Raw genomic sequence first — 14,386 nt, 5'->3', positions numbered from 1 at the left:
CGCTCTTATCCAGAGCGACTTGCACAACTTTTACACAGCATTTACACTGCATCCATTTACACAGCTGGATATATACTGAAGCAATGCAGGTTAAGTACCTTGCACAAGGGTACACCAGCAGCGTCCTACCCAGGAATTGAACCTATGACCCACTGTGCTGCCCCAAGCATCTGTCATATAGATAAAACTTCAAGCAGCTCTAACTTAACATGTCAATTTCAACGAATTAGCCTTACAAATAAATAAATCAATAACACTAGTATTGTTTAGTTTAGTGTTTCAGCATAATTATAGAGAGAGAGCACACTGATTTAATACTTTAAACAGGATTTAAGGTTTTACTTTTTATTTGCACTTACAAATAAAATAAAATAAGCACAATGTAAACAAGCGCAACGGCGTGAGATAACTGAAATTCCAAATTAAATGAACAAATCATAAAATATGATATATTATATTTTGCGTTTTGCAAAAATGTATGTTAAAAAGGCACAGGCCTATGTTTAAATCCTCAGTCATGGACATTGCAGCACAAGCTGCTCGAAGTTACCTGAAGTGCATTTTTTAGCTCCTGAAAGCACCTCTCCAGCCATTTTCAAAGCCAGCACGCCGTCAGAAACTCCAGCGCGAGAAAAGTGTCTAAACTATCATTCATTGCACATGAAAACTGTGGGCGGATCAGTAAAAATACACTTAAACTGAAACAGAATCTAAGAAACCCGAGAAAGTGAAGAGTCCCTTCAATATCACCACACGTCAAAAAATAATCATCCCTTTAATATCGACACACGGCAAAAATAATCAGCCATTTAATATCAACACACAGCAAAAATAATCAGCCATTTAATATTAACACACAGCAAAAATAATCATCCTTTTAATATTAGCACACGGCAAAAATAATCTGGTTATCAAAATGGAGTTGGATCACCGGTGACACCGCGGCACATGGAGGATAATGCATTCTGGGACAGTTTTCCCACCAGAAAACGACCACACAGATAAAACACACGGACGGCGCCCGTGAGAAACGACCCGGCGGGCGCTCCGCTCGTGAGATTCAGCCAGGGGAAAAGGCCCGCGACGCTCTGCCTGCCGGGGGTTTCAGAATCACCGCGCGTTTCAAAAACGATCATCGCCAAACAAACTATCTGGGGCTGAAAGCTGAATTCAGTGTGGGAGGCAAGGCTCGGAGAGCGAGCTCAAACAGCTGGCTGCTGCTTTCACAGGACCGTCGTCAGACAGAATGAGCTATCGAAGACCTTCCGAGAACTGTGTAATTTACAGTCAGAGCGGCGATGCAAACTATTGCAACTCTGTTCTCAGACTCAGACACCGTTTTCCCACTTTGGGACATGATGTACTGTACTGTAAAAGCATATGTACACACACATCTATAAGCTACAAATATGTACTGCATATACTATGGATATTTGACAGGACAAGGACATTTAATTGGCAAATACTTTTTCTCTACACCCTGAAATGATTGCTTTGCCCAAATATATCATTTAAATGACTCAATATTTTCATACAGAGTAGTGATCTGAAACTAAAATTGGGAGTTGCAGAGTTATTATATTTCTCAAACAATATAATAGTAGATTTTGATTCGCAGCAGATTTGTTTGTGTTTGCTAACAAAATTTTATATGATATGATTCATTTCAAGGGGAAAATGTTGGCAATACTGTCAAAAGTGACAGTTTATATTTTGCTCTAAAGCGCTTTCAAAGGGGAAATATCCCTTAAACGCAGAAATAAATAAAAGGCAGAGATTTTTTAAAATTGGAAATGTCACTGCGGTGATGTGGAGTAGCAGGCGTACGCAGCGCTGTCTCTATGGAGACCATGTGCTTTAGATATTGCTTTGATTCAATCTCTACATATTCAGTCAAAGCCTAAATTTCGGGAAAATAGTAGAGGGAAAATAAATTCATTTTTCTCATTCCTGCTTAGGATTACCATGCCCCTTCAAATCAAGGCCATTCACAACAACTTGGGCCCCGTCTCATATTTCTTTTTAAAACCGAGAGACAGAAATATTCGCCGGAGCCCAGGCGGACACGCGGAGCTCCAGATTTCGGGGGTCTCTGAACGCGGTGAGACGGCTTTTCCCCCCGGGTACCGAACCAAGCCCATACTGGAACAGACACCCGCGCTGTTCCACTGGCTTCAGAGAACGGCGTGGTGTGGTTCAGTACCTACGTGGAAAGAGCATAGACGGCGGAATAGTGAGCAAGCGGAGTCTCGGCACAGCTGCCTGCGCGGTCGGGGGCCTCCGTGTGGGAGAGACCCAGCTGACTAACTCCACGCCGAGACCAGGGCGCCTTCGACCGAGCTAGTTTCATTCTGAGTCTGCAGCCCCCGGCCCCCGCTCCGCACCAGGGCCCCACTCTGCACCAGGGCCCCCACTCTGCACCAGGGCCCCGCTCTGCACCAGGCCCCTGCTCTGCACCAGGGCCCCACTCTGCACCAGGGCCGCCGCTCTGCACCAGGGTCCCACTCTGCACCAGGGCCGCCGCTCTGCACCAGGGCCCCACTCTGCATCAGGGCCCCCGCTCCGCACCAGGGCCCCCGCTCTGCACCAGGGCCCCCGCTCTGCACCAGACCCCTGCTCTGCACCAGGGCCCCTACTCTGCACCAGGGCCCCCGCTCTGCCCAGGGCCCCCGCTCTGCACCAGGGCCCCACTCTGCACCAGGGCCCCCACTCTGCACCAGGGCCCCGCTCTGCACCAGGGCCCCCTCTGCACCAGGACCCCACTCTGCCCCAGGGCCCCGCTCTGCACCAGGGCCCCCGCTCTGCACCAGGGCCCCCGCTCTGCCCCAGGGCCCCGCTCTGCACCAGGGCCACCGCTCTGCACCAGGCCCCCGCTCTGCCCCAGGGCCCCAGGCCCCCACTCTGCACCAGGGCCCCACCCTGCACCAGGGCCCCCGCTCTGCACCAGCCCCAGGCCCCGCCCTGCACCAGGGTCACCGCCCTGCACCAGGCCCCCTCTGCCCAGGGCCCCAGTGCACCAGGCCCACCCTGCACCAGGGCCCCCGCTCTGCACCAGGGCCCCGCTCTGCACCAGGGCCCCGCTCTGCACCAGGGCCCCCGCTCTGCACCAGGGCCCCCGCTCTGCACCAGGGCCCCCACTCTGCACCAGGGCCCCCGCTCCGCACCAGGGCCCCCGCTCTGCACCAGGGCCTCCGCTCTGCACCAGGGCCCCAGGCCCTCGCTCTGCACCAGGGCCCCCACTCTGCACCAGGGCCCCAGACCCTCGCTCTGCACCAGGGCCCCCGCTCCGCACCAGGGCCCCCGCTCTGCACCAGGGCCCCCGCTCTGCACCAGGGCCCCGCTCTGCACCAGGGCCCCCACTCTGCACCAGGCCCCCGCTCTGCACCAGGGCCCCACTCTGCACCAGGGCCCCCGCTCTGCACCCGGGCCCCAGGCCCCCACTCTGCACCAGGGCCCCAGGCCCCCGCTCTGCACCAGGCCCCCGCTCTGCCCCAGGGCCCCAGGCCCTTGCTGTGCTCCAGGGGTCATGCACCTTTTAAGTGTTTCATATTTATGCATTAAACATAAAGTATTTTTTGAGAGAATACCGAATTGTGAAGAAATTATTTTAAAAATACTTAAAATAAATACATACTTTTAAAATAAAATATGATAGCAATATGTCTTCAAAATAATAATGTCTAAGGATCATCATCACAATCATCATAATAATAATGGCACATTTTGCATTCACAGAAATAATAATGTTCTGCATTTCCCAGTTATTCAAAAATATTTGAGGAATATTCAAAAATATTGAAACAATCAGTCAGAGTACTCATGCTTATGTATGTTTTCATTATTTAATAATCTTTCATCGCTGGAGAAAACCATCACCACACAGATATGGGCACCAAATGGTCCTATTATTGTTTAACACATTTTTGGAAGGCTTAAATAGACTTAACTTATGCAGTATGTGTTATAAATTCAGCAACATGCTCAATTTAGAATGTGGGACAGTCCATTTGCTATATTTCCAAGTGATTTAATCTATTGTCTTTGTAAAGTATCCCTTGTAAATTTATTGCAGATTTAGCTTTGTCGTATTTAATGTAATCATTCCTTTTACTTGGTGGAAAAAATGATCAGCAGACTCCAAATGTTTAAAATATGTTCTTTTTTAAAGCATGCATCAATTATACGATTATGAATCCTAGTGGATGCATGTGTGTGTGTGTGTGTGTGTGTGCGCGTGTGTGTATGTGTGTGTGTGTTTGTGCGTACGTGTGTGTGTGTGTGTGTGTGTGTGTGTGTGCGTGTGTGTATGTGTGTGTGTTTGTGCGTACGTGTATGTATACAGCTCTGTAAAAAATTAAGAGACCACATGGAGTTTTCAGTTTCACAGTTTACGGATATGTGTGTGAGTAAAATCTATCTTTTTATATTCTTTTATGAACTATTGACCACATTTGATTTTCATTTCAAACAAAAATACTGTCATTCCGAACAGTTATTTGCAGAAAATGACAACTAGTCAAAATAGTAAAAATACAGTATTGTCATTCACTGAATAATATAGACTAGAAAATGTTTATACCCATAAATAAATAATAAAAATAACGTCTCTGCTTAGGAAGGGTTCAACAAACAACATTTGGTGGATTAACCCCAATTCTTCTTCAAAAAAATGTGGGGTACTCAAAATTCTTTCCAGATATATATATATATATATATATATATATATATATATATATATACACATATATATATATGTGTATATATATATATATATACATATATATATATGTGTATATATACATAAAATATATATATATAATATATATATATATATATAATCTGGAAAACATTTTGAGTACCCCACATTTACATATATGTGTGTGTGTGCATATATCATATAATATATATATATATATATATATATATATATATATATATATAATCTGGAAAACATTTTGAGTACCCCACATTTATATATATATATATATATATATATGGTAGATGAAAGCACATTAAACATGGTTTAATCTAATATTATATTCAGAAATGTAAAAACTTTCAAATTGAAAATTTCACATCAAACTGAATATTATCTTTTTAGTCACGTTGGGACACTCTTATTAGTGACTGCAGTAATGGCTGACAAATGTAATCAGTAAATTAGTCATATTTCAGCCGTGCATATTGGCAGTATGAATACTGAAAAATATACACCAAAACCCACAAATATTCCTCAGACAACATCTTGTAAAATACTTTTACAAGATGCTTTCCGTGAATACCATAAATCTGTATTTATGATCACAATAATTTTCCCACAGATAGAATCCATGTACAGGACTATATTTCTTTGTTTGATAACAGCTTATTGTTCCAAATAGTGTATCCATACGAATAATCGAATCATTTCTGCAGAATTTACAAACACGTACGAACACAAAATGTGAATTTACAAAAAAAAAAAAAAAAAATGCTACGCACTCTTCAATAAATTAAAAATAGTACTGCTTTGCCACATTGAGTTTTTAGCATCTGTTTATCTGTTTATCTTGATAATTGAAATGTTTTGCCAAATACCTGTTAGAAACGTCTTCGGCTACATCCATAACGTGTTCGCTCGTCTTACACCTCGTCCCTCCATGTAAATTTGATGAATCATTTTATTGCATAATTAAGGATTCGGTCTCGGAACGAGGAGGGAAGCCGGGGGTTTGCACTGATAGCAGTTAAGAAGTGCAGCACAACTCACGCCAGTTTCACTTTAACTCTTTGTGGCTCCTCTCTGAGGATGGAAACAAACAATAACCTGCGAGCGTGTCAGAGGTGTGATGACGAAGACAACACAAGCGAAGAGCAATAACCCCCCAGCCCCGCCCCCCCCCCCCCGCCATGGACCTCCTGCCATTTTCAAAAAATGAGTCAAACACCCACAGGGCCCTGTGTTTGTTGTTCTTTCGCCTGAAGAAACAAGAAAAAAAAAACACACACACACCAGCGCACTCATACAACCATCCAACGGCCTGACCTTTTACTTATGACTGTGCACCGCGGGTGGTGGCACCGGCGCAGGATGACTGCAGAGATGTGCAGCTCGACACCTCAGGGCTGACGCTGCATCTCCCAGGGAGGGGGCGAGAGCGAGAGCGAACGTGCGTCGGACCAGAGGCAGACCTGAGGCTCAGGTAGCCTAGCGCTGCAGGTTCACAAACGGAGGGGATGTGCGAGAAACGCAGCCGCCTGGAGGTTCTGTAGCCTCCAGAGACGTCCGCGCTCAGTCAGACTGAGCACACTGTGCTAGGTACATGAGCAGCTGCACTTAACACTCATACAGCTGTAGTGACACACGTTAAAATCATTTGAATCTCGTACTTGCACGTGTTAGGTTCCTAACTTCGTGAAGCTGGGTCACAGCTTCATTAAGTGTTCAGAACCCCTGTCATAAATTAGCATGAAAAACAAAGCAAAACTGACTGTCTGCTAGGCATACAAAGCATCATCAGAAGAAGCCCTGAACGTTCAAACTGGCGCGTACACGAGGGATATCTTAGCTAGCCTTGTTGAGGTTTGACTATCAGACCTGCGGAGCCCTCCATCTGCGTGAGGCTAAGGCTAATCCGCGCAAGCCGGGTCTGGTCCAAATTACCAGCAAATTGAGTCTAATTTTCCCTTTCAGGAAGGCGAGCGACACCGCGGTGCGGGCTCCCCCATTAAAGCAGGGCCGGGTTTCGCTATCCGCCGCGCGCACTTATTTACTTGGACTCCGACCGCATTCCTGGCGGGCCCAATAAATCTGCGAGCGGCGGGGGGAGGCTGAGCGGGGGGTCCCTGGCGGCCCGAAGACGCCGCCGGACGGGAGGCCGGCGCGACCGAGCTCCGGGAGCGCCGATCCCCCTCTCTCTCTCTCTCCGCGCTGATGTTAAAGGCCGCTCGCCCACAAGGGCTCCTTCTTCGCCGACTACGGCAGCGACATTCGCGGTGTTTACGTTCGGCGCGGCGGTATTGGATTTTTTTTGCTTTGGGCACCGTGAGTTTCCGAACAGAATGACTCATCAAAGAGAGCAATCAAAGAGACAGAAAATGGCCCTGTTCGGAACTGAAGCTGTGGAGTCTCCTGGCTGCACGGGGGGCAGACATCCCAGTGTCACGCCCAAGCGCGCCCAATCAGAAACAAGCCCCTTTCACCACATTCTTGAGTTTTTTTTTTTGGGGGGGGGGGGGGGAATGTACATGCTTTCTTTTAGTGTTACATTTACCTTGATATTCCCGAAATTCCCACAAATATTCCAGCTTTAATCAGCTGATTAGTGTTGACGTTGCTGCTCTCTATCTCAAAGAGGAAGGCGACAGCAGTTTTACGGACACGCTCATTTTAGAAGGCTAATTTTAATCTGTCGTCGTCCCGTTCTCGTTTGAAAAGAAGATGTTTACAGGAAGTGCACTAATGTGCGAAGCTGAAACCTTTGACTTTAATTCAAACGGGTCCGCCGTACACTTGGAAACGCCTCTCTGCTCGTGCAGGCGACTGGCTGCGGGACGACCAGGGCAGCCCACAGCAGTGGATCCCAAACTCCGTCCCCCTGTGCATCCCGGTTTTCATTCCAAACACAATCACAATCCCATCATTTTAAAAAGCTGCTAATTTTTTCCTAATTGGGTGCTTTTCATGTTCAGAGGGATTATTTACCCTCTCAAATTATGTCTGAAATAGCTATGCATGCCATGAAGTATAAAATTCCCATGTTGCTATTGTCCTACATTGCAAACAATGACATAAAAAGAGGCAACTTGTTTTGATCAAATGAAAGACAAGAGGTAAACCAATAGGCTCCTAATTAGGTTGTTGAACGCATGTTTAATTTCTTTTATCTTTTTTCCCTTAAATTTATTAACACAATCCAGGTTTGATTCAATACCATTTGCTTTGTCTTTGAATTCTCCATTATCTTCCAGATGGTTAGTTGCCCTGTGTCCACACTTTCACCACTAAGAAGCCTATTGATTCACCCTTTCGTCTTTAATTTGAACCTCTTTTTATGTAATTGTTTGTAACACAATAAGCACAATAAAAATATGGGAATTTTATTCCCATATAATATTCATAGCTATTTCTGACATAATGTGGTTTAAGAGGGTAAATAATCCCTCTAAACATGAAAAGTATGTAATAAAAATAAAATAAAAATTTGATTATGAATTTTAACTATGTTAAATTATATTAAATTTAATTATGTTTGCATGCACAGGGGGGCCCAGGACCGAGTTTGACCCTTGATGAGATCACATTTGTTAAGTTCGACAGGCCCTTCAGTGTTGGAGTAGGGTTGACTATGCACAGAACCTCTTCTCTGAGTCACCACTAAAAGATACGACAGTAAACGAATAGTCTTTCACTTTGCGAGAGCAACGCAGCGATTGATGAGTCCTCCTCAGAGAATCCCTGCCACGGACTCCAAAAACCTCAAGCTCGTTTCTTTTGGAGACTGTACCTGACCACAAATTTGTCTCCGTACTGAACCGTGCTGAGTCAGCACTTTCGCAGGCACGCTCGCATACGGTACGCGAGACACGGGACATCGTCTTGGAACCCGAAAGCACGGGTGCTGCTGAGTGCTGCGTTCGCCCAAAGCGCAGGCTATCGGGGTGGGACCCTGACCAGTTTCAGGTGCGGAATCTAACTGGCCAGATTCACATTTAAATTCTATATGGTGCAGAAGTGCAGTCCCCAGTGAAATGGCAGTTCCACTGCACTCTGGAGCAGAAGTAGTACCAACGAGCTTTGGGCACGTCAACGTTACACGCAGAAGGGTTTGTACCTTCCTGAGTTGGGCAGGATGTTGTAGCTGCGAGACAAGCTGTTTAAAATCTTTAAAAAGTTATACTTGTGATGCTCACAAGTCAGTTAATTTGACAGTTAAAACGAAAAGTCGACAATAGCCTAAGATCCTTACCACTGTAGCTAAAGAATATGCCACATTAAGATAAAACAGCATTTCCGTGCTTCGACTTTACCAAGCCGTAATTGGCACATGTAAAATTGCTATTTGAAAATTTGTCTTAAATCCTTTTTGTCAATTCAATCAATGTACATTCATTGCAAGGAAAACTTTCTGGACCCATACCAGAACAGATTTTTTCCCCCTATTTTACAAATCCCTTAGTAAGTCATGGCAAAAATGCCTGAATATTTCCAATTCATCCTTTCATCCTATTCACTACAAATATATCAATAAATATGTCTGTCACAACTCTCCTAAACTACAGTCAATCACAAAAGCATCAAAAGTGCCAGAGGGAGACAGCGTGTAACACAGACATGTGATACTGGTGATGTGTACTCTAGAAACTCCATAGCGCCCTGAAAAGGGCACATTTTCTGTCAGCTGGCATCACGCTGCTGTGCTCTCCAGAGGTAACGACCGGCCACCGAGAATCTGCGTGAGAACACGTTCCAACGGCGTGGCTGAGAGCGCCGGTGATGCCCGGAGAAACGTGCGCGGGAGAAACGCGCGCGGCAGAGAGAGATGCACGCACGGCGAATGCAGCACGTCAAACACCGCCGGGCGGCCCTGCGGAGCAGCGGGGCGGGAGCCGCACACAGAATAGGAGCAACTAACACGGACCCAACACAGACCGCACACGGACCGCACACGGACCCAACACGGACCGCACACAGACCCAACACGGACCGCACACGGACCGCACACAAACCCAACACGGACCGCACACAAACCCAACACGGACCGCACACGGACCCAACACGGACCGCACACGGACCCAAATGCATCCGCACTGTTAAGGGCCTGACTGTACAAGACCATCGTACTAACGAAGAAAAGCCTCCATTTTGACTCACACTTCCTTTCACCATATACACAGTTCGGAAAGTTCAATGGTTATTGAAAATTAATGAAAGCGTTTCTGCACTGAAGAAAAAATCCACATTACGCTTTTCTCAGATCCGGCCACAGAACGCGTGAGAACGTTACCAACGCGTTGGCTAGGCCGTGAGCGGAAAACGTGTTTTCGTTTTCAGCAGCGCGAGAGGATGACGAGCGATGCAGGCCGTCAAAACAGTGCACTGCTGTAACCGAAGCGGCTAATCGCCACAGAATGGAGTATAAACGACCTCAACAGCCGCAACACGCGACGCCACGTTACAGACCTCGACCACGGACCGCAACGGACCCAACACGGAACGCTTAAACCACCAAACCAACAGGAGCCACGGACCCAACAGACGCACTGTGATCTTCAAGACGCACCTAACAACAGGGCCTCAACCAAACGACGCACTGACCCAACGGACGCTTGGACAATCATCCTCTGTAAGGCCTGACGCAGACATCTACGAGAAAACCCATTTGACTCCTTCCTTTACCATTCCACTGAAGCAATGGTCTAAAATATATGAACGTTTCTGCTTGAGAAAATCCATCTGAATACCTTTCAGATCCGCAGGTGAATTTAACCATCCTGAAGCTAGGCCTAAATACACGCGATGTTGTTTTTTAACCTCTGAAGCAAGGCCTAAAGAGGTGCACTGTTGTTTTTTTGGGGCAGAAGTTTGATGTTCTGTGGGATGGGTGGTAAAAGTAACATTCAGACGTATACCTTCCTGGATTAGTCATAATTAGTCATAATGAAGATACCACCCCCCCACCCCCCCCCAAAAAAAAAAAAAAAAAAAAGAAATAAAAATGTCAATAGCTTTGCCTCTGGCATGTAATGCGACACTTGAGTTCTCATCTGCGCTCAGACTGGAGGAAACAACAATCCCGCCTATGTTGCATTTTCACCAGAATAGCTCCAACAACGCTACTTCAACTTTCAACATGCAACAGTTCTGTGTAGCTGTGTTAGGCACTGATGTATACAAGAACATAAAAATGTTTGTGCTATGTCATTACAGAAGAATTCCCTACTTTTTAAATAGTTCCAAACACATATACCCATGCTTATTTTTAACATAACATTTCATATTGTAGAGACTAAATGTCCCATATGAAATGTCATAGCAATTATGTTTATCATAACTGATCCTGAACAGAACTTTGAAGCAGCAGCATTGTATTTTATTATTTTAATATGTTACTTCAGTAAACCAAGAATGAATTCAGCAAGCTGAATTTTGTATAACAGTCCTAATTACTAAATATATACACTCTGAAAGCCAAACTGAATGTTCCGCGTTAATTTGATAATAAATGAATCTTATTTGGTAGCAGGGTCAATAATAACACAATCATGGCACAACCATATATTTCCTTAACTAATTTTTTTAAAGAATGCAGACTGATGACATTTGCTGATGGCTACTGCCATCCTCGCGACAGCTCCAGCAAGGTTTCTAGAAACACACGAAGAAGAGCAGCAGCAGGAAATATCTTTGGTAATTACCTCGCGCGGTTTCTCAAAGAAAGAGGTCGCCTCGTACCCCGCCAGTCTGCCGTGGCCAGGCGTTCAGTAGGAACGGTTTCATAAAAAAAAAAAAAAATGTTTTAAGGAATCAGATAGCCGCAGAAAACATGAAAGCACAAGTGGAATTATTTGAAGCCGCTATTTGACATTCTGGCAATGAGTTGAAGGCACCACATCTAAGCCAAGCACCTCCCACTCGATAATACTCACAGGCCCTGGGCCCTGCCCTCAAACACCCGCCTCCCCCCCCCGTCCCCGCTACAGCGCAGCCAGCAAAGGACACTGGCCCAGGAAACCCCCCTGGCCTGAGTCAGGAGGAGGAGGAGGATGAGGAAGAGGCTCACGAATGAGTGACTCGTCCTTTTCTCACTTTTCACCCCACCCATGGAGTTCTGTGGTGCCAGAACACATAGCCATGCTCTAACCCCCCCCCCCCACGCGAGAGAACAGCATGCTGAAGCATACCTGAAGTGTACTATTTCATACTTCAGAATACTGAATTGTACTATTTTATACTTCAGAATACTGAAGTGTACTATTTTACACTTCAGAATACTGAAGAGTACTATTTTACACTTCAGAATACTGAAGTGTACTATTTTATACTTCAGAATACTGAAGTGTGCTAGTTTACACTTCAGAATACTGAAGAGTACTTTTCTACACTTCAGAATACTGAAGTGTACTATTTTATACTTCAGAATACTGAAGTGTACTATTTTACACTTCAGAATACTGAAGTGTACTATTTTATACTTCAGAATACTGAAGTGTGCTAGTTTACACTTCAGAATACTGAAGAGTACTATTTTACACTTCAGAATACTGAAGTGTACTTTTCTACACTTCAGAATACTGAAGAGTACTATTTTATACTTCAGAATACTGAAGTGTACTATTTTAAACTTCAGAATACTGAAGTGTACTATTTTACACTTCAGAATACTGAATTGTCCTATTATACACTTCAGAATACTGAAGTGTACTATTTTAAACTTCAGAATACTGAAGTGTACTATTTTACACTTCAGAATACTGAAGTGTACTATTTTACACTTCAGAATACTGAATTGTCCTATTTTACACTTTGGAATACTGAAGTGTACTATTTTATACTTCAGAATACTAAAGTGTACTATTTTACACTTCAGAATACTGAAGTGTACTATTTTAAACTTCAGAATACTGAAGTGTACTATTTTACACTTTTGAATAATTGAAGTACAATTAAAGTCTATCTAGTCTAAAATCTAGTATGCTTAGTATACTGTTTTTTTTCACATGAGTCGTGTTGCTGTTAAAAGACAAATGCCACATTACCCCAAAACACTCAAGCTCGTGTTACTATTGGAAGGGAAAGCCAGGAAAAAAGGGAAGGGATCTTAGAAGCCGAAATGGAATTAATGAGAATCACTGTCTTGAATAATCAGGCAAACTGCAAAAATTTCCTCAGAAAACAGTCAGTTCTGCGCCTTTTCAAGTGCCCCAGAGATGACAGGTTTTGGCAGACATTGAAGCGCTAGGGTGGAATTAACACCAGGAACCCCAGCAGGAACTGACATGAAAGGCAAATGTTTCACTGGGTTTCATTTGACGAGCACACGCTCACATGCGGGGCTTCAACTCAACGGGCTTCAAACAAACTGGTCCTGAAAACTAGCCAGCATGACGAGTGAACGGTGGAGCCCAGCAGCAACGCAGAATGCTTCACCTGCCACTATGTGTGTTTTTTTTTTTTTTCAGAAAACAAAAATCTACATATTGCGCTAGTTTCATGTTTACTCAGGTCCTTTCATTTTGCGCACAAGTTTCCATTCAGCACGATAACCTCAGTCACGCAGTAGCAAGAACGAGAGAGAGAAAAGACTATACCATGAGCTCACAGGCACGAAAGGGCACATTATGTCATTTTTATATTGACCAGACGTTGATTACATTACAGGTACTTTCCGGGAAAATGGAGTGAAACTTTGCCAATACAGCGTGGCACGGTCACACACCTCAGCGTATTTGTGTGCGTATATGTGTCACCGGGTCGCTGCTTACGTGTGTTTGAATGTGCGCGTATGAGTGTGCGTATTTGTGTGAGTCAGTATGTACGGGTATGTGTGTGCCTGTGAGCGAACACTCGCATGAATGTGTGTGTTTGGGTGCGTGCATGTGTGTGCGAGTGTGTGCGTGTGTGTGGGTGTGTGTGCATGTGTGTGCCTGGCTGAACATGCCTCAGCTTTGCCTACAGATATTAGAATGACAGAGTGTGTTTAGGGGGGGATTCCCTAAACACACTCCAGCAACCAGTGATGCAGCACAAATGCACGGATGCCCCGGTAACAGCCTGCATCCACACAAAGATGTCTGTACATCGCCCCAGTAACAGCCTGCATCCACAGAGAGATGTCTGTACATCACCCTGGTAACAGCCTGCATCCACAGAAAGATGTCTGTACATCGCCCCGGTAACAGCCTGCATCCACAGAAAGATGTCTGTACATCGCCCCGGTAACAGCCTGCATCCACAGAAAGATGTCTGTACATCGCCCCGGTAACAGCCTGCATCCACAGAAAGATGTCTGTACATCGCCCCGGTAACAGCCTGCATCCACAGAGAGATGTCTGTACATCACCCTGGTAACAGCCTGGATCTACAGAGAGAGATGTCTGTACATCACCATGGTAACAGCCTGCATCCACAGAGAGATGTCTGTACATCACCCTGGTAACAGCCTGGATCCACAGAGAGAGATGTCTGTACATCGCCCCGGTAACAGCCTGCATCCACAGAAAGATGTCTGTACATCGCCCCGGTAACAGCCTGCATCCACAGAGAGATGTCTGTACATCGCCCCGGTAACAGCCTGCATCCACAGAGAGAGATGTCTGTACATCACCATGGTAACAGCCTGCATCCATGCATCTACAGGCCTCCACGCAGCTAAAACACGTATTTTTTTTACAGTTTGTCTCAGTA

At 45.2% G+C, this 14,386-nt stretch overlaps 1 protein-coding gene across 3 annotated transcripts in view; it reads right to left on the bottom strand.

Annotated features, from left to right (window-relative positions):
* Window positions 1-14,386, bottom strand: part of LOC135237978 (zinc finger E-box-binding homeobox 2-like) — a 59,993-nt gene that overhangs the window by 22,243 nt on the left and 23,364 nt on the right. Inside the window, exon 1 of one of the 3 annotated variants that reach the window (XM_064305579.1) lies at window positions 11,398-11,625. The exons of 1 other annotated variant lie outside the window; for it this stretch is intronic. The gene's annotated coding sequence lies outside the window, so the exon portion shown is untranslated. Of the gene's footprint in view, window positions 1-5,577; window positions 5,819-11,397; window positions 11,626-14,386 lie in introns of those variants that run through there. One more of the 3 variants, XM_064305580.1, reaches the window with a different exon arrangement.

This window comes from Anguilla rostrata, chromosome 13, assembly GCF_018555375.3.
Source record: "Anguilla rostrata isolate EN2019 chromosome 13, ASM1855537v3, whole genome shotgun sequence".
Lineage (NCBI taxonomy): Eukaryota > Metazoa > Chordata > Actinopteri > Anguilliformes > Anguillidae > Anguilla > Anguilla rostrata.
The sequence above is the reverse complement of the archived record's forward strand: the minus strand, read 5'-3'. Positions and strand labels throughout refer to the sequence as shown.